The sequence below is a fragment of the Macaca nemestrina genome, chromosome 4 (genome assembly GCF_043159975.1).
Source record: "Macaca nemestrina isolate mMacNem1 chromosome 4, mMacNem.hap1, whole genome shotgun sequence".
Classification (NCBI taxonomy): Eukaryota; Metazoa; Chordata; class Mammalia; order Primates; family Cercopithecidae; genus Macaca; species Macaca nemestrina.
Genome location: NC_092128.1, coordinates 154,430,397 through 154,448,664, shown reverse-complemented (window position 1 = coordinate 154,448,664; position 18,268 = coordinate 154,430,397). Strand labels below are relative to the sequence as shown.

General features: G+C 55.7%; 1 protein-coding gene across 18 annotated transcripts in view; it reads right to left on the bottom strand.

The window, feature by feature from the left end:
- LOC105483405 (mitotic arrest deficient 1 like 1) overlaps positions 1-18,268 on the bottom strand; it is a 419,765-nt gene that overhangs the window by 165,784 nt on the left and 235,713 nt on the right. For 2 of the 18 annotated variants that reach the window (XM_011744284.3, XM_071095439.1), the window contains exon 1: positions 17,412-17,697. The exons of 15 other annotated variants lie outside the window; for them this stretch is intronic. The gene's annotated coding sequence lies outside the window, so the exon portion shown is untranslated. Of the gene's footprint in view, positions 1-6,607; positions 6,676-17,411; positions 17,698-18,268 lie in introns of those variants that run through there. One more of the 18 variants, XM_011744286.2, reaches the window with a different exon arrangement.

Here is an 18,268-nt window from a genome sequence, read left to right as displayed (position 1 = left end):
TGGGGTGTCTCACGGACAGGATCCGATGGGCTCAGGGAGGTAAATCCTGCCCCTGGCCCAAGTCAGAACCTTGTTCCCGCCAGTCCTAACCCACTCCAAAGCCTGGCTCACCCCACCATGAAAGGAGGAGATAGGGCAGTGTGGCCTCAGGGAGGGGAAGGGAGGCGCCAGCAGGTACGAGGGCAGCCAGAGGCCCCCAGCAGTGGGGCTGCAAAGCCTGCCAGACACCCAGGTGGGATGATTCGAGGGCGATAACACCCCCTGGGCTGGGGGCCAGAGGAGCCTGGGAAAAAGGGCACGGGGAGGGGGTGTGTGCATAGCGTGCAAGGGGGCAGGATATGCTAATTGCCCTGATCTAATCACCATACATTACATGTACTGAAACATCACTATGTACCCCATAAATATGTACAATTATGTGTCCATTAACAAGAAAGACCCACGGTTCAGACAACAAACACAGAAGCCCATGCCCTGAGCAGCCTCTCCCCAACTTCCAACCCCAGCACCCCAGGCCCCCGACTCTCAGCCAACCAACGTTCTGAGGTTTGAGCATATGTTCCTTCCAGAGGCTGCTGGTGTGCAAGCCAGCAACATGTCTATGTTCTTCCTCCCACCACACTTTATTTTAATAAAAATGGTAAGATGTTCTACACTTTATTTGGTACTTTGCTTTTTTCACTATATATATACATATAAATATATATATGTGTGTGTATATATATATTTTGAGACAGAGTAGCTCTGTCGCCCAGGCTCCAGCGCAGTGGTGTCATCTCGGCTCACTGCAGCTCCTGGGTTCAAGCAATTCTCCTGCCTCAGCCTCCCAAGTTGCTGGGATTACAGGTGCATGCCACCACACCCGGCTAATTTTTGTATTTTTAGTAGAGATGGGGTTTCACCATGTTGGTGAGGCTGGTCTTGAACTCCTGACCGCAAGTGATCCACCTGCCTCAGCCTCCCAAAGTGCTGGGATTACAGGTGTGAGCCGCCGCGCCTGGCCTTTTCTTCTACTTTCTAACTTATCTTTGTATACGTGATTTTAAATTTTTGTTTCCTGCCCCCTTGGCTAAATTCCGATCGACAGCAGCAGTTCTCAGTTGATTCTCTTGACACACAATCTTATCAGCAGCAAAGAGGGACAATTTTCCAATTTTCCTCCTCCTTCGCAATATGGAAACCTTGGGTTTCTTTCGCTTGTCTACTTTGGATGACTAGTGTCTCCAGAATAATACTAAATCGCAGTTGTGATACTGGACATCCTTAGGTGGCCTGTGGCTTCACTGGAGCCGAAGCCAGCACTTTCTCATTTATAGCATGTCATCTTTTGCTTCAAATAGGTATTTCCTATCATGCTGAGAAATTACCCATATATTCCTATTTTATTAAGAGTTTTTAATCAAGGCTGAATGTTGGATTTGGTCAAATGCCTTTTCAGCAAATATGAAGAGGGTGTTTTATAAATTGATACCTTAAAATCAAGCTGACAGGCTGGTCCTGGAATAAACCCTACTACATATGGTGTATTTCAACCTGCTGAGTTTCACTCCTGACATGTTAACACTGACACTGATGCATGCATGCGTGCGCATGCACACACACGCACACACGCCCACCCAGACGTGCACACGCACGCCCACACGCCCACCCAGACATGCACACGCACGCCCACATGCATACACACACAGGCTTGTAAGGCCTTTACAGTTGTTGGTGTCAATACAACACTCACTTCCAGAATGCCTTCCCCTCCTTTTCCCACAGTCTGAACTGGTTTACACAGTGTTCAAAGTATCTGCACTTCACAAACCTGGTAGAATTTTCCCATGAAACTGGCTTGGCCTGATGCATTTTCTGTTTCTTTCCTTTTGCGGTGGGGGAGAGCAGCCATGGCAACGTTGGGACAACGGTTTTCTACAATAATTGGTCTGTTTAAAATTTCTCTCTCTTCTGGAGTTGGGATTGATAGATAACATTCCCCTAAAAAGTTATTCATTTCCTACAGATTATTATTAAAATAGAATTGAGATATAATTCATAATTCTTTTTATAGAATTCAGATAAGACTCATAATTCTTTTCAATTTTTTAATTTTTGCTTTTATTTTCTTTCCCATCGAGGTATATATAATTTACACGCAGTAAAGTGCTCAATCTTATGTGCACAGCTTGATGGCTTTTTACACACGTCTACACCTTCGTATCCACCATCCAGGTCAGGACACAGAATTCTCAGCATGCCCGAACGCTCTGGCAAGCTCCTCTTCAGTCAATAGCTCGGGTAATTCGTCTTGTTTCTTATTTTGGATGGTGATACTTTCTATCAATTTTTTATTAGAACTGTGAATAATTCATATGTTTTATTGGTTTTATTTCAAATAACAGGTATTTGGACTTATTTATTATTTCTACCATTTTTCACTTTCCTGTTAACTTCTGCTTTGATCTTTACAAATTCCTACCTTTTTGTTTCAATAAGGTTTATTTTCCTTTTGTTCTCTGACTTCTTGGGTTGAAGGTCTCATCCATATATTTACAAGCTTGCTTGCTGAATGATATAAATATTTAAACTTGTGAATTTAGATGGTTCCCACAGGCTCTGATGAGAAGTGTTTTCATGACAATTATTTTCTAGATTTTATGCACTTTTGAACCGTAATTCTTTGAACCAAGAATTGTTTAAGACAAAGTGTTTTGATCTGTTTGGGTTTTGTTTTTTAATTTCCAAGTGTTAGGAGCTTTATTTTCCCCGATTTTGTTCTTGATTTCACATCACACTGCAATCACAAGAAGTTGTATTGGTTCTACTTATTTTAATTTACAAAGGCTTTCTCTATTACCGAAGACACAATTAATCTTTGTGAATGTTGTTTTCTATGCGCTCCTTTAACATGAGTATATTCTCTAATTTTGGGGATCTGGGTTTTACGCACATCTATATTTTTCTGTTTTTTCCATTATTCTTTGCCCACTTGATATATCGCAGATGAGGACATAAATTCTGCTATGGGCATCTCTGACAATTTCCCCGTGAATCTCTCATTTCTGCTTTTCCCAACAGCGGTGACACGTTATTTGGCTAACCCACCTGCACCTCGCTGTGAAAAGCGCCCATCTTTGTTTCCAAGCGGCTTCCGGCCTGAACTCACACTGCATCGAGATCACAGCTCCTGCTTTCCAGGTTCATGTCACCAGGATGCCTTTGCTTCCCGTATTTTCCAACGTTTGGTTTTGCTTTGCAATCCAATCAGGAAGTCCTTTCCTTTCAATAGGAGAGTTTAGTCCATCTATAACTTGATTTGTGTCTATTTCTGTTGTATTATGTTGTTATGCTTTCGATTTCAGAGCTTTTACATCTACGTCATTCTGTGGCCTTTTTAATCTAGTTTACTTTTTTGCGTGTAATTCTCTCGAGGCTTAGAAAAGTGGGCGTGTTTTACCCTGGTTGCTTTTATAATTCAGTTTTGTTTCCACCTATACTTTCCCACTAGACAGTACCTACTGTATCTCCTATGTTCAGTGCCTAACTAGTCAGATATATCACCCTCACTGTTTATACAGTCTGTGACGGTTCATTCCATGTGTCCACTGGACAGGACCTGGGGTATTCAGATCAAAACTCTTTCTGGGTGTGTCTGGGAGGGTTTGTGGAAGAGATCAGCATTTGAATCAGGGACTCAGCAGACTGCCCGCTGCACCATGGGCAGGCCTCCTCCAACCCCTTGAGGCCTGAATGGAATGAAAACTGGAGGAGGCCAGCGTTCCTCCCCTGCCTGCCTGGCGGCCTTAGCGGGGCAGCTCCTGTTTTCTGCCTGGGACTGGGGTTTCCACCACAGGCTCCGCCGGTTCTCACGCCTGCAGAACTGGACTGGGCACAGCACGGGCTCTTTCAGGTCTGCTGTGCGCAGATGCAGACCACGGGATCCCGGCTCCATGGCCAGGAGCCAGGCCCTCACAGTCACTCTCTTGGGATAGACCAGTCTACTGCGCCTGGTGCTAGGGAGCCGAACATGCAGCTCCATCCACTCTCCGCACCTGATACTACCTTTAGATGGTGTGTTTGCGTCTTCGGCTCTCAACGGCGAGGACGCCATCCTCATGTTCTCTCCTCCCTCTGCCATCCTGACACTTCTTTTTGAATATATGACATGTAGCAGTTACATTTCCCAGCTTCCACATTCACTTCATCTTCCAGTTCAAGAGATGGAACTTGTGCTGCGGGTTCTTTACGTAGTTTTTCCCATGATTCGCCTCCCTGTGCATCCGGTCACCTTCCTTCCCGTGCTGCCCCGTCTCCTGCCCCGAGACCCTCCGGGTTCCGTCTCACGCACCCCCCGGCCTCACTGTCTCTTCTTGGAGCATATGCGTTCCACCAAGCTTCACAGACTCTAACACCTCGTTAACTTACTTCTTGGCAAAATGTCTGGATACAATTTTCATCTGCTCAGTGTCCACCGTTTTTCTGTGAAACTTTTTCTGCCACTTGTTTTTCTTCTTTTTCTCCTTTGCTCTTACACAAATGCATGCAGTGACCTTTACTGCTCACTGCTGAAGATGAGTTTTATTGAATCCGGCTCTGTGCACAGGTTCACAGTGGGGAAGGACAGGCCTGCTTCCTTTTATCTGAAATCCAGTGACAGTTCTGCTGTGAGTCCAATCAGCCCCCAGTAGCTCCCTCTGGCAGGAAAGAAAGGACGCTGTGAGTTTTCCTAAGAGCAAATGTTCTCTCTGCCACAGATGCGGCTTCAAGCACATGAGATGCACTTGTGTGACCCCTCAGCTCAGCACCAACCTCTCCTGCGGCTTGGGACCATGTGCCAGTCCAGGGACCCCTGTTCCAGCTGCCGCCTGGCCCCACCACTGCGAAGCCAGGGTCAGGCACTGCCTCTCGTAAGGGCTCCTGCCAGCAAGGGAGTTCTACTCGGTGGCTCCCTCACGGAACTCTCTCCACCGGCACTGCCCCAGGCTTCCCCGGGGATATGTCTGCTCACTGCACTCTCCTGTGCCATGGGCTGCCTGCCTCCGCCTGGGGCTTGGTTTGCAGCTGCATTTCTGTTTTGTCAAAATTTAAGTGCCATTTTGGTTTTCATGCTTCTTGTTATTTGTGGATGATTTCCAGGAAACAACGGGGAAATGCTGACATATGCCACAATGTTCAGAGCAAAAATCAAGCCCTTTTATTTTAATGTGTAACCTTAGACTCACAACTAAGCTCCCAACTATATTCTCACAGCAGCCAATGCCTGCCCCTCGAGCCTGTGCCCGACACCCCCAGCCATGCTGCAGGTCCTCCACCCACCCTGCACCTCCCCACCAGGCCGGCTCTCGCCACCACATCCCCCTCCAGGCCCATGGCACAGGACAACAGCCACAGAGGGGCGGACCCACAACCCAAGTCCACAGGTCACCTTCCACCTACACCCCCGCTCCCATCCGCCATTGAGATCCAACTGAAATGCCACCTTCCCCACAATCTGTCCTGGTAGCTCCCTCACCCCTCCCCTGCCAGCCAGAAGTGTCCACTCCAACTCCTCTGTGGCCGCGCCCGCTACTCCACCACACCACACAGTGACTGGGCACATGACTCTCCTCCCCACTGGATGGGGCGTTCCCTGGAGGAGACATGGCAACCATGTAGGGCCCCGTTGCCAGCACAGAACCTGGCACACAGTCGGTGCTTGGGGGGCACACGGGTGGGTGGATGATGGGCACGGATGCAGCGATGGCCACTTCCCGGGCATGTCCAGTGTGTGTGCGGCCGAGCGTGGAATGGGGAGGCACTGGGGTGGGTCGAAGCAGCCGGGATGAGGCAGAGGGAGCTGCCCATGCTAAGCAGACAAGACCTACAGTCGGCTCTACTGTCCACCGATTTGAGAAGCTGTGTAGACATATCAGTAGTTAAAAGCAGGAAAGCCACTGGGGAGTGGGGAAAGAGGCAGGTGGGGAAGAGCAAACGTGAGGATGGTCCCGGGGTGCTCTTGGCACCAACTGCAGCTCCCTTGCCCGGCCATCAGGCCCACATGGCAGGGCCATGGCCGCCCAGCAGCCCCGGCTCCACATCTTTTCTCCTGGGGACCCGGCAGCCGAGAGGGGAGGGTGCAGAGGGCTCCTTGTGAGGACCTGTGGGACCCACTGGCAGGGCGCAGGCCCAGGGCAGCAGCAGGTCACTCACGGGCACCTGTGCCTCCAGCCCTCGCCGTGACGACGGGGATACCACCACCTGTCCCTGGGTGGGAAACCTGGGCTCCCGGGCACGGGACCAGGTCTGAAGCTCCGACCTCCAGGGCAGCCTACAGCCTAGGGAGGAGGCTGAGCTGGCAGGAAGTCAGGCAGGCCCCTAGGAGGCAGCCTCACTGAGGACCTGTAGAATGCATACTCGTAGCCAGGGCAGGCCCACGAGAGGCAAGGAGCGGCAGAAGGCCCATGAGGGCGGGGAGACCCAGAAGGAAAGGAGTAGCAGGCAGACGGAGCAGTGTGCGGAAGCGCAGGCAGGAAGGTGGGATCCAGGAAGAGGGCACTGGGGACAAGGAGAGGGCCCTGCTAAACGCTTCCCAACATGGGGGAGAGCCCGTTCATTATTCATCCAAAGGTCACAGAGCAAGACTCACCTCTCACACCTCCCAGGGGCAACTCTGCCCCTGCATCGGGCGGCGCACACAGCAGCCTGGCCGTCCACTATTCAGGCTTTGCACACAGCAGCCCGGCCGTCCCCCGATCAGGCGGCACACAGCAGCCCGGCCGTCCCCCGTTCTGGCGGCACAGAGCAGCCCAGCCGTCCACTATTCAGGCTTTGCACACAGCAGCCTGGCCGTCCACTATTCAGGCTTTGCACACAGCAGCCCGGCCGTCCCCCGATCAGGCGGCACACAGCAGCCCGGCCGTCCCCCATTCAGGCGGCACACAGCAGCCCGGCTGTCCCCACCACAGGGACCTGAGGCCCAGCCACTTTGTGGAGCGCCCAGCCTACCACACTTTAGGCACAGACAGATCAGGGCCCCACCAGTGCAGCGACAGGGCAGGGAAGCCCTCCATAGCCAGGCTTGGGGACAGGATGCTACTCTGGGCCTGGCCCAGGCACAGAGCGCTCGGTACCTAAAACCTTGTTTTCTGCGTTTACTCCCTCATGCCTGTGTTGTGGTGGCTGTGAAGTGGTGGCAAAGTCCCTGACGGACTCTCCGGAGGACCCGGCCAGACTCCAGGGTGGCCCAGGCACACAGTGTGGCTGCAGAGGGCAGCGCCACGGGCCAGTCCCTGACGGACTCTCCGGAGGACCTGGCCGCACTCCAGGGTGGCCCAGGCGCACAGCGTGGCTGGGGAGGACAGCGCCGCAGCCAGACTTCTTGGGAAGGGCCATGATCCCACGGCAAGAGCCTGGACGACGGGATTCCCAGCCAGGGCTGCCTTCCAGGGGCACTGAGTGTGCTCCGGGCAGTCCTAGCACTGAGCCTGTCTGTGGAAATGGTTCTCTCTGGCCACCCCCTGTGCCCGCACCAGGCTGCAAGAGGCAGGGCCATGTGTGCCTGGCCCCTCTATGCCCCTTTCCAAGGCCCACAGATGGCCATCTCCTCCCTGACAAGGCCCTGATGCCCAGCAAGACTGAGAGCCCTTCCTGGGCTGCCCCACAGGGGCTTCTCATATCATGTACCTGAGAAGGGTCTAGTATCTAGAACACATGAAGACTCTCACCACTAACCAACAAAACCCATTTACAAAGCAGGCACTGGATGGGACAGACGCTTCTCCAGAGAAAACAAACGTGGGGCCAATAAGCACAGAGTGAGCAGCTCGGGACCACCGGCCTCAGGGGAAGGCAAACGAAGCCCACAGGAGCCACTTCACACCCACCAGGACGGCTCTACTGAAACATGGAAAATGGCAGGCACCAGGGTCACTTCTCTCACGCCCAAGAGTGTTCATCTGTGTCCTCTTACTTATGATTAGTCTGGCTAGAGACTTGTCAATTTTATCTCACAGAAACAGATTTTGGTCTCATTTACAGAATTCAACTGTATGTTTGACTGAGACGAAGCAACCTGTTGATTTCAGGTGAGGCCAACAGGGAGAGGGGAGCAAAAAGCCAGGCATGGGCTGGGAGCCCTCAGGGTGGAAGCCACCTCACCCTGGAAGACGGAGCTTGCACAGCAGCATGTGCGCTGCCCAGACCCAACCTGGAACAGGAGTGCGGACCCTAGGAGAGCAGCCTGAGCGCAAGTACAGACATCCTGGCAGCAGCTCCAGCCTCAGTGTGGAACAGCCTCAGTGTGGAGCAGCCTCAGTGTGGAGCAGCCTCAGTGTGGACCAGCCTCAGTGTGGAGCAGCCTCAGTGTGCAGCAGCCTCAGTGTGGACCAGCCTCAGTGTGGAGCAGCCTCAGTGTGGAGCAGCCTCAGTGTGGAGCAGCCTCAGTGTGGAGCAGCCTCAGTGTGGAGCAGCCTTAGCACAGGCTGGCTTCAGCACGGACCAGCCTCAGCGTGGCCTGGCTTCGGCATGGCCCGGCCTCAGTGTAGTCCGACGGGCCCCGTGTCCCTCTGCCTACAAGGTCCGTCCCTCCTGGAGTGCAGGTCTGGCCTGCCAGATCCACTCACAGCCCCAACCTGCATGCAACATTAATGCTAATAGTCCTTGTGGCAAACTCACTAGTGCAGCATAGCCTTTAGGAAGAGACCTTGCATTCGGTTTAATTTGGGAATATGCAGGGTGTGCTCCCAGGGGCCTTCCCTAATGCCACAAACTAACAACAAGAGGAGAAGCTGGGTAACTGACCCAACCGCAATTCTAATTCACAAGGCTACTGCTGAGTGCCAGAGTGAGGGCATCCACACACACAGGCACCCGCGCCGCCTCATCGCCCATTCATGTGGCATCCCTGAGTCTCAGCTGCACCCCTTACCCCCTGTGGTAGTGAGGCTGAGGCCCAGAGCCTCACAGAGTTCTGGCTGCGAGGTGAGGGCCTGCATCCCAGGGCTCCCGGGGCTGATTCGGGCAGAGGCCCCGGGTCTCCAAGAGATGAGAGGGTGCTGAGGTCAGAGCTGGGCATCCGGGTCAGAGGCCAACTTTCTGGTCAGCTCTGCACCCTCCGGCACCGGGACGGCTTCTGGAGTGGCGCGGCTTCCTGAGGAGGCCTGGGGGGATCTTAAGTGGAGTCCACTCCCTAGTTTCCTTTCCAGCCTGGAGGAGACACAGGCACTACGGGCCACGGGCAGCCCTGTTGCTCACCCAGCCATTTCCTCGTGAGCACAGCTGGGTGTCCTAGCTGGGAAATGCTTTCTCCTCAGAAAAAAGCAGCCCAGCCGGCGGGCATGTCCCAGCCGAATGTTTGCCAGAGGCCACCATCATTTCTCAGGATGACTCCTCAGGCAGCGCCCCCAGGACCAAGCCACTGCAGAGGCAGAGCAGCTGTACTCGGAGGAACCGGGGCCTCACCACCAGGGCTGCGGTGTGCCCTGGGCCACCACTGCTGGCCTCACAAGCACCACTGGGCACCTGAGCACCTGTCCCACCAGAGCCCCACTGCTCTTGACTGCCAAGCTGGATACCCTGCTCTGTTTACACTCACAGAAGAGTGTTGGGAAGCCAGATGGGTGGTGTCTGTGCATGTGGCTTCCAAGGGCTCTAGAACCTTCGCTGGGATCACTGAGGCTGCCTCCTCAACAGGGCAGTTGTTAACACTGGGAAGGAGGCACAGGTGTCAGAAACCTTTTGAAGATAGCAACTGCTCTCTGGAGAAAAACGCATGCATGTAACAGAAATGCGTATGCAGCTGCAAGGGCTTCACGGAGAACTGAGTTCCTGCCCCGGGATGCTGGATAAAGAGCCCCTGCTTAGAAAAAAGCCTGAATTTGAATGCTCTCCCTATAGAAAGGGCCTCCTTTCCTCCTATCAGCTCCAATCCTACATCTGCCTTTGTAGGACATCTGAGGCCATCTCCTGTCCCTGTGAAGCCTCTCACTGTGGAAGTTAACTCTGCTGGGGGAGCTTGGGGAAGGCTGTCTGCCAGAGCTGCTGGCTGCATCACAGGCAAAAACAAGCCCCCAGGCGGCCCAGTTCAAGGGAAAGTCCCAGTGTCTCCAGAACAGGCAGAGGCGAGGAGGGCATGGGCTCCACGTCAGGGAGGCAGGCGGCAGGGGCGGGGCAGGTGACACCACCGTGGGCCTGAGGCCCGAAGGGCATCAGCTTATGGAAGATACTTGTAGCTGAGAAAAAGCTAAGCCAGAAAGGGCCACTGCGGAGACACGAGAAGTTTAAATCACAGGAAAATGCTTCATACTTAGGATGAGGGTAAGATGTTTCCCTATACGGAATTACTCCCATAATTTTTCAAGATAAATGAACCAATTTCCTTTCTTGTGGTTATTGTAGACTAAATCTTTCTAAGTTTCGTGAAGTGGAATGCACGGGGGACTTCACTGCTCTGAGTCTGAAGTGCCCACCTTCTCCTCATCCCCACTCCCAACGCCCAAAAGAGGCCCCCATGGGTCACGTGGCAAGTGTGCAGCCAGCAGCAACATGTAAGTGATTGGGATTCTAAACCACCCAGGAATAACCCTAGTAAGCAGTGGGCAGGACCCACAGTGCAGGGAGGGGAGAAGGCTTCTGGGGGATCTGCACTGTGGCGAGCTTGCCTTTCCATGTCAGTCCGCAGACCAAGGCCATCCAAGAGGACTGGCAGAACCTTGGCAAGCTCCCTCTGAAGTTTACTGGAAAAAACCTTGGAGAATCTCTCTTTTTTTTTTTTTTTTTTGAGACGGAGTCTCGCTCTGTCGCCCAGGCTGGAGTGCAGTGGCCGGGTCTCAGCTCACTGCAAGCTCCGCCTCCCGGGTTCACGCCATTCTCCTGCCTCAGCCTCCAGAGTAGCTGGGACTACAGGCGCCCGCCACCTCGCCCGGCTAGTTTTTTGTATTTTTAGTAGAGACGGGGTTTCACCATGTTAGCCAGGATGGTCTCGATCTCCTGACCTTGTGATCCGCCCGTCTCGGCCTCCCAAAGTGCTGGGATTACAGGCTTGAGCCACCGCGCCCAGCCGAGAATCTCTAAGATAATTCTGAAAGAGAAAATAACACAGAGGTCACGACGTATCAGACACACTCTGAGGCTCTGCTAGCTCACACACTGTGGCACTGGCCCAGACAGAAAACAAGCTTACACGTTCCCTCTGCACTGAGATTTTCTTCTGGTTTTTTGGAGGAGAAGCAGAGATCCAAATCCTCTACAACCAAGGCCCTGACATTATGCCTGAGAAATCTATTTTCTGGGCTAAGAACACATCTTCTCAGCCTACTGTTCCTAAAATGCGATGATCCTTGCAAGGTAATGACATTAAATCACCAGCATCTTCTCATAAGATCTTTGGAAACTGGGAAAAACTGAAAAGGCTGGGTGCTCCCACTGGGAAAGGGGACAGAGGGAAGACGAAGCGTCCCCGTCCCACCTGTCCCTGCTCAGCCCTCGGCAGATGCTTTAAAACCCCAGCTGAATGCCTGGCCCTGGGCTAGTGCTGGAGCCCCAGAAAGCCCTGGGGTCCCGCCCTGGTGGATTTCACAGACGGCCTGATACGAGGAAGCCCCCTGCAATCACACTGGCCACAGGGTCTGGGGTCAGCCTGCCTGGGTGTGAACCCTGGAGCACTCTCTGCCACTGCCGGTTCGAACACGGGCAGGTCACTCATCCTGGCTGCACCTGTTCCTTGTCTGAGCATCTGGGGCCACAACCAGCTTGTGGGTTTGCTGCCAGGGTCGCAGTGGGAGAATCTGTGTAAACAACAAGTGTGCCCACGTGACACGGTGAGCACCAGCGCACACTGGCTTCGCATGTGCCACCGCCACGCCCAGGGCAGCACTGTGATGGCGGCGATGGTGAGGGTGCGGGCCCCGTGTGGGCAGGGAGGGAAGAGCATGTCTGCGATGCAGGGGCAGCGGCAGCCGTCCAGCTCGGTTCCCAGGGATCCTGAGGCTCCACTAGACTGAAAAGACGTCCTCGGAGCAGGAGTAGCACAGAGATTGTTTGAAAGGGCGTGAGAAGATGCACTCAGAGGGCGGGGACGTCACTGTGGGCAGGGCAGGCCTATCAGGCACTGAGGGACCAGGCAGAGACCACCCAGTAGGAGGATGGGGCAGGGCAGGGAGCGCCCACTGGGTCTCACACAGCAGGAAGGAGGTGGGCCCATGCACGGACTGTGTGCTCCCGCTCCCATGCTGAAATCCTAGGAGGGAGCCCAGGGGAGGTGAGGAGGCCATGGGGCAGAGCCTCAGGGAGGGGACTGGCACCCTCATAAAAGGGACCCCAGAGCTCCCTCGTGCCTCCCACCGTGGGAGGACACAGTGAGAGGGCGCCATCTGGAACCAGGCAGCCTCAGCAGACACCAGACTGGTCAGTTCCCGATCCTGGACTTCCAGCCTCCAGAACTGTGAGCAACAAACATCTGCTGGGGTTTTGTTTTATTGTATTTATTTTTTAAATAGAGACGAGGTCTCACTCTGTTGCCCAGGCCAGTCTTGAACTCCTGAGCTCAAGAGATCCACCCGCCTCCACCTCCCAAAGTGCTGGGATTACAGGCGAGAGCCACTGCACCCAGCCAACATCTGCTACTTTAAGCAGCCCGGTCTGTGGTGCTCTCGTGAGGGCAGCTGAATAGACAGATGCGCAGCCACAGGGTCTCTGTTCCCTCAGACAACGGCCTGGAAGAGGCGCTCAGCAAGTGCCTGAATGCAAGAGGCATTTAGAGCAAAGGTTGCTCCACATGACACTTGTTGTGGGCCAGCGATTCCTTCCACTCTGTGGAGGAGCCTCGGGGCACGCACTGAGGATGAGGCTGGAGCAGGGAAACCTGAGCTGACCAATGGGCAGCAAGCCTGGAACCAGCCCCGGGGCTGCTGAGGAAGATCAGGACCCTGTTCTCACCCAGAATCGCTTCCCAGAACAGCCTGGATCTTTCCAGCACGTGAACTCACTTAGCTTTGTGAGACTCCAGGGAGGCTCCCCCTTCCTCTCTCCACCCTAAGGAACAGGCAGTGAAGCACCTGCTGGTGGCCACACAGCAAGAGAGGCGACAGGTGTGGCTGCAGGAAGGGACCAGTTGTGTGGGACGCAAGGGTGGGCGCAGGAGCCCCAGGAGGGGAGGGAGGGTCCCGGCCTGTGTGGGAGAGAAGGGTGGGCGCAGGAGCCGCAGGCGGGGGCCCAGGAGAGGCCGCCTCCAGGGCTGGAGGGGAGGAGAGTCAGCTGAGGACACAGTCTCAGACTTTGAGCCATTCCCCAGACCTGCCCCAGACACATCCCTGGCCCCAAAGAGCCTCTCCAAGCTCAGGACACCTGCACACCAGGGCACGTGGGGACACACATGCTGGTGCAGTGTTAACTGAACATTCTGCCAGGAATCAGGAGGCTGCCACCAGCCACACAGAACCCCAGTACCAGCAGCGAGCCCCTGCAGCATGCCCCACACACGAAGCACTCCGGTCAGAAGTAGGGCTCAGTCGTGCAGCAGGATGGATCCAGAAGGTGAAATGAGGCACTGTCAGTTACCAAACCAGGAGGCTCTCATGATCACTCATCTGGAGGCACTGGCCATGCTGGTGGATGTGACTAGACAGATTCCGGGCAGGGCACAGCCACGAGGACTGGCACTGAGGAGGGGCTCACAGCTGTCTGGTCGATCCTCAGTATCAGCACCAGTGAGGACAGAGGCACCAACCACGTCTCCCATGCTTGTGGGGCCCTGCAGGTCTACACACGGCTCCTGGGTGTGCAGGGTCCCCGCCGGGTCTACGCACGGCTCCTGGGTGTGCAGGGTCCCCCCCCGGATCTACGCACGGCTCCTGGGTGTGCAGGGTCCCCCCCCGGGTCTACGCACGACTCCTGGGTGTGCAGGGTCCCCCCGGGTCTACGCACGGCTCCTGGGTGTGCAGGGTCCCCCCGGGTCTACACACGACTCCTGGGTGTGCAGGGTCCCCCCCGGGTCTACACACGGCTCCTGGGTGTGCAGGGTGCCCCCCCGGGTCTACACACGGCTCCTGGGTGTGCAGGGTCCACCCGGGTCTACACACGGCTCCTGAGTGTGCAGGGTACCCCCGGGTCTACAAACAGCCCTCGGGCGTGCAGGGTCCCCCCCGGGTCTACACACAGCCCTCGGGCATGCAGGGTCCACCCGGGTCTACACACGGCTCCTGGGTGTGCAGGGTTCCCCCCGGGTCTACACACAGCCCTCGGGCGTGCAGGGTCCCCTCCTCCCCCCCGGGTCTACACACGGCTCCTGGGTGTGCAGGGTACCCCCGGGTCTACACACGGCTCCTGGGTGTGCAGGGTCCCCCCGGGTCTACACACGACTCCTGGGTGTGCAGGGTCCCCCCAGGTCTACACACGGCTCCTGGGCAGGCAGGGTCCCCCCCAGGGTCTACATACAGCCCTCGGGCATGCAGGGTCTCCCTGGATCTACACACGGCTCCTGGGTGTGCAAGGTCCCCCCGGGTCTACACATGGCTCCTGGGCAGGCAGGGTGCCCCCCAGGGTCTACATACAGTCCTTAGGTGTGCATGGCCCTACAGGCTACACACAGGCCTCACTGGGAGTCTCTTCAGGGCAAGCTTTGCCGGTGTCCTCACCGTCCCATGAGAAGCCAGAGGCTCTGAGAGCCACACGGACCACAAGCTCCTGCACGGGAGACCCCAGAGAGCCTAGGGCTTCTCCATGGGGCCCACGGGACCTGCCCTGCTCATAGTCGCCAGATTTCAGAATCCGTCTGTAAAGCACTTGCTGCTAGGCCCAACTCAGAGGGGGCCTCAACACCCTGCCCATTTCAGAGATGGACAAAGAAGGGTGGGGGATGGGAAGCGGCCTGGCTGGGCCTCAGTGCTGTGGTAGCCACGGCCCTTGGTGGGGCAGACTCGGCACAGGGTGCCCCTGGGAGCAAGGAGCAGGATGAGAGGGGCCACAAAGGGAAATCAGGAATCAAGGAAGATGCTGCTTAATCAGAGTTGAGAGCAGCATAATTCCCTCTAAATCAGAAAATAAATCTTCACTCCCCACTCCCCAAAGTATATAAAATATTAGAGGACTTTTTATAGCTGTAATCAAAAGCCTCCTATCTCCAGCCACTGCGGGCCTAGCTAATGAGAGGGGTTTGCTAATGATACAAGGATGGCCCAAGAAATCTCTCCCTGCGATATTAATTGCATTTAAAGAAGAAACCATGAATTGTACTTATGCTTACTAATTAGTACAGGTTTGCTAATTAATAAGAAAGTCAGAGTGCCTTTGTCTTGTCACTGGCAATTAACTAAAGATTTAACTTTTTCTTTTTTCTCTCTTTTCTCCTTTCCTAAACAACAAAATGACTTTGGGTTGGAAAATAGTGGGTAAAGGAGCTGCAGGCTGGGAGACAGGACGGGTACCAGGGCCATGTCCCAGACCATTGTGGACAGAAGGCGTGAGTGACGCAGTCAGCCCTGCCTGGAATATGGCTTCTCCACACAAGCCCTGAGGGTGCAGACCACCTAGGCCCCAGCCTTTCCAAGAACAGGGGAGCCCCTTCCCCAGACAGCAACCACTGCCAAGCCAGTCACAGGGAACTGGGTGGGAGGGGCCTCAGAGCTAGAACCAGGGGTGACTCCAGCCATCCCAGCTCAGGGCGAGCTCCCGCTCTGGTTCCTCCACCACAAAATGAAAAGGGAGTCAGGCTGTCCCACAGCCCAGAGACCCCTTCAGACAGGACCATGCGCCTGCACCTATAATCCCTGGGGAAGAAGCCAGGACAGTGAGGGCTCCGGGTCACATGGAGAAGGGGCGACCTGGAGCCCAGGGCTGCACAGCCCAGTGAGGTGGTGGGGGGCAGGGGAGGGAGGCCACTGGCATTCAGGCATGCCTGGCAGGGGCCAGCGCCAACCACGGTGCCTGTGGCCCCCTTGCCTGGCACTGCTCTCCCCAGTACCTCCTCTGAAGGGCTCTGCATGGCAAGAGGGGCACAGAGCCAACGAGAACCCTCCTCTCATCCCTCGGGAGCCCATCTGGAGGGCCTATGGCTCCAAACAAAGGATGGGGGCCAGGAACAGGAGCTCAACCCGGGGAGGGGTAAAATCACGATCCTGCTTGGGGGCAATCCTCCCACCACCAAATTCGAAGTCCAATGCTACAGCTTGGGGCCCAGGCATTAGAGCTTAAACACTGCTGGGTATAATGAATAAGGAACAGAAACTCTATGGGCTAAAAAAGAAAAAACACAGGTTGAAAAGCAGCCAAACCTCCAGCCCAGCGCTGCACCAAGTGCTCCTCACAGTCCCCTAACCAGACCCAGAGATCCAGGGAAGCCAGCACTCCAGAGGCGGCCACACCCACCCCGCCCGAAGGCCCAAGACCCGTTTCCAGCTCCCTCCCCACAAAAGAGGCCTGGAGTGAGCGGTTCCTCCAAAACCACCTGCAGCCGGAGAAGGGCCGGCGCCCGGGCCAAGGTGCAGCTGGAGAAGGGCCAACACCCGGGCCAAGGTGCCAGCTCCGAGGCATCCATGCCTCTGTTGGATGTGGGGAGTCCACGCTCCAGAGCAGCTGTGGGCGCCAGGCAGGTGGCTCAGCCATAATGCTGAGGGCTTGGCCTGCGCTCAGACAACTCCATTTCTAACCCTCCTGGCCTCCTGCACACGCGGAAGCGTGGCCTCCGGGCGCGTTTCAATTCAGGCCAACAGTGAGGCAGCTGGCGTCATGACACACAGAACACCAGGGTCTCCACAGGGCATCTTCAGATGGGAGCATCCCTCCTCAAACAGCACCCACCCCACCCCAGGCTGCTCCAGAGGCAACAGGAAAAGGGACCTCACTGAAGCGTCCAGAAAGCTCAGTCACTGAGAAGGAAGCACCGACAGAGGAAGGCCCTGGGCGCGCCCCCCACCAACCCCCTGCCAACCCCCCACACAGGCGGAAGAGGGCCCTGTCATCCTTCCTGAACACCTGCACTCAGGGGAACCAGACCCCAAGTCCACAGAGCCCCCTAACCCCGCTCACTGCCAGACACCAGACCCCACAGTCCAGAGCCCCCCAACCCCGCTCACTGCCAGACACCAGACCCCACAGTCCACAGAGCCCCCCAACCCACTCACTGATGGACACCAGACCCCACAGTCCACAGAGCCCCCCAACCCACTCACTGATGGACACCAGACCCCACAGTCCACAGAGCCCCCCAACCCACTCACTGATGGACACCAGACCCCACAGTCCACAGAGCCCCCCAACCCACTCACTGATGGACACCAGACCCCACAGTCCACACAGTCCCCTAACCCACTCACTGATGGACACCAGACCCCACAGTCCACAGAGCCCCCCAACCCACTCACTGATGGACACCAGACCCCACAGTCCACACAGTCCCCTAACCCACTCACTGATGGACACCAGACCCCACAGTCCACAGAGCCCCCTAACCCACTCACTGAAGCAGGAGCATCTTTCAGGCCTGCCCTGAGCTGTCTCAGATGAAGGCGGAGGAATGGAAACGGAGTCTCAGACCTGCCATTAAACAATACAGTTATGATGCGTTCCCCTGCAAATTCCCTCAGCAGTGAAAGCTCACAGCAGAACACAGGGAGGAAAATAAACAAAACAATAGCCCCCCAGTATTTCTACAGCCTGAAGAGAAACATGGTTCATACTCCAATTTTAAAACCCAGACCCAAGAAAGGCCTGTCCTGGAGCCCCCAACAGCCTGCTTTTCCTTCCGCTGAGCCAAGTGTCACATCCCCGCCTCCCTCCCTCCACCGTGCTCCCCTGGCAAACCTGCTCAGGCGAACCCCCATTCCCCGGCGACTGTGTCTGCCGGGAAGCACCTGAGCGTGGCAGACAGAAGCCTGCCGCCCAACCTGGCTCCAAGTTCACACCACAAACCTCAGCGGGACTGCTGGGACTCTCACAGGCCAGTCCACCTCATGCCCACTTCAGGAAGAGACAGGAAGCTCCAGCAACCTGCTGGTCCCCGTCCACTTCAATGCCCCTCTACTGCCCCAGCCCTACCTCACGCCCGTCACTACAGCGAGGCTCCCATCAGCATAAACCGCTCTCCCACTGCCCGTCGGGTGAAACAAATCTCCCTCCGGCTCCAGGCCCAGCCCCTGAGCAGGCCCTTCTGTGCCTTCCCTCTCTTTAACGAACCGCCGGCTGCAGGGCCCAGGGTAATCCTCTGTTCTCCTCTGGGTCCTCTCTGCAGTCTGACTGTCCCCTGAAAACACTTCCTTCTCCAGGGCTCTGTGAATGGACCTGCCCTCCACGGAGTCCAAAAACTCATGGCGCTCCC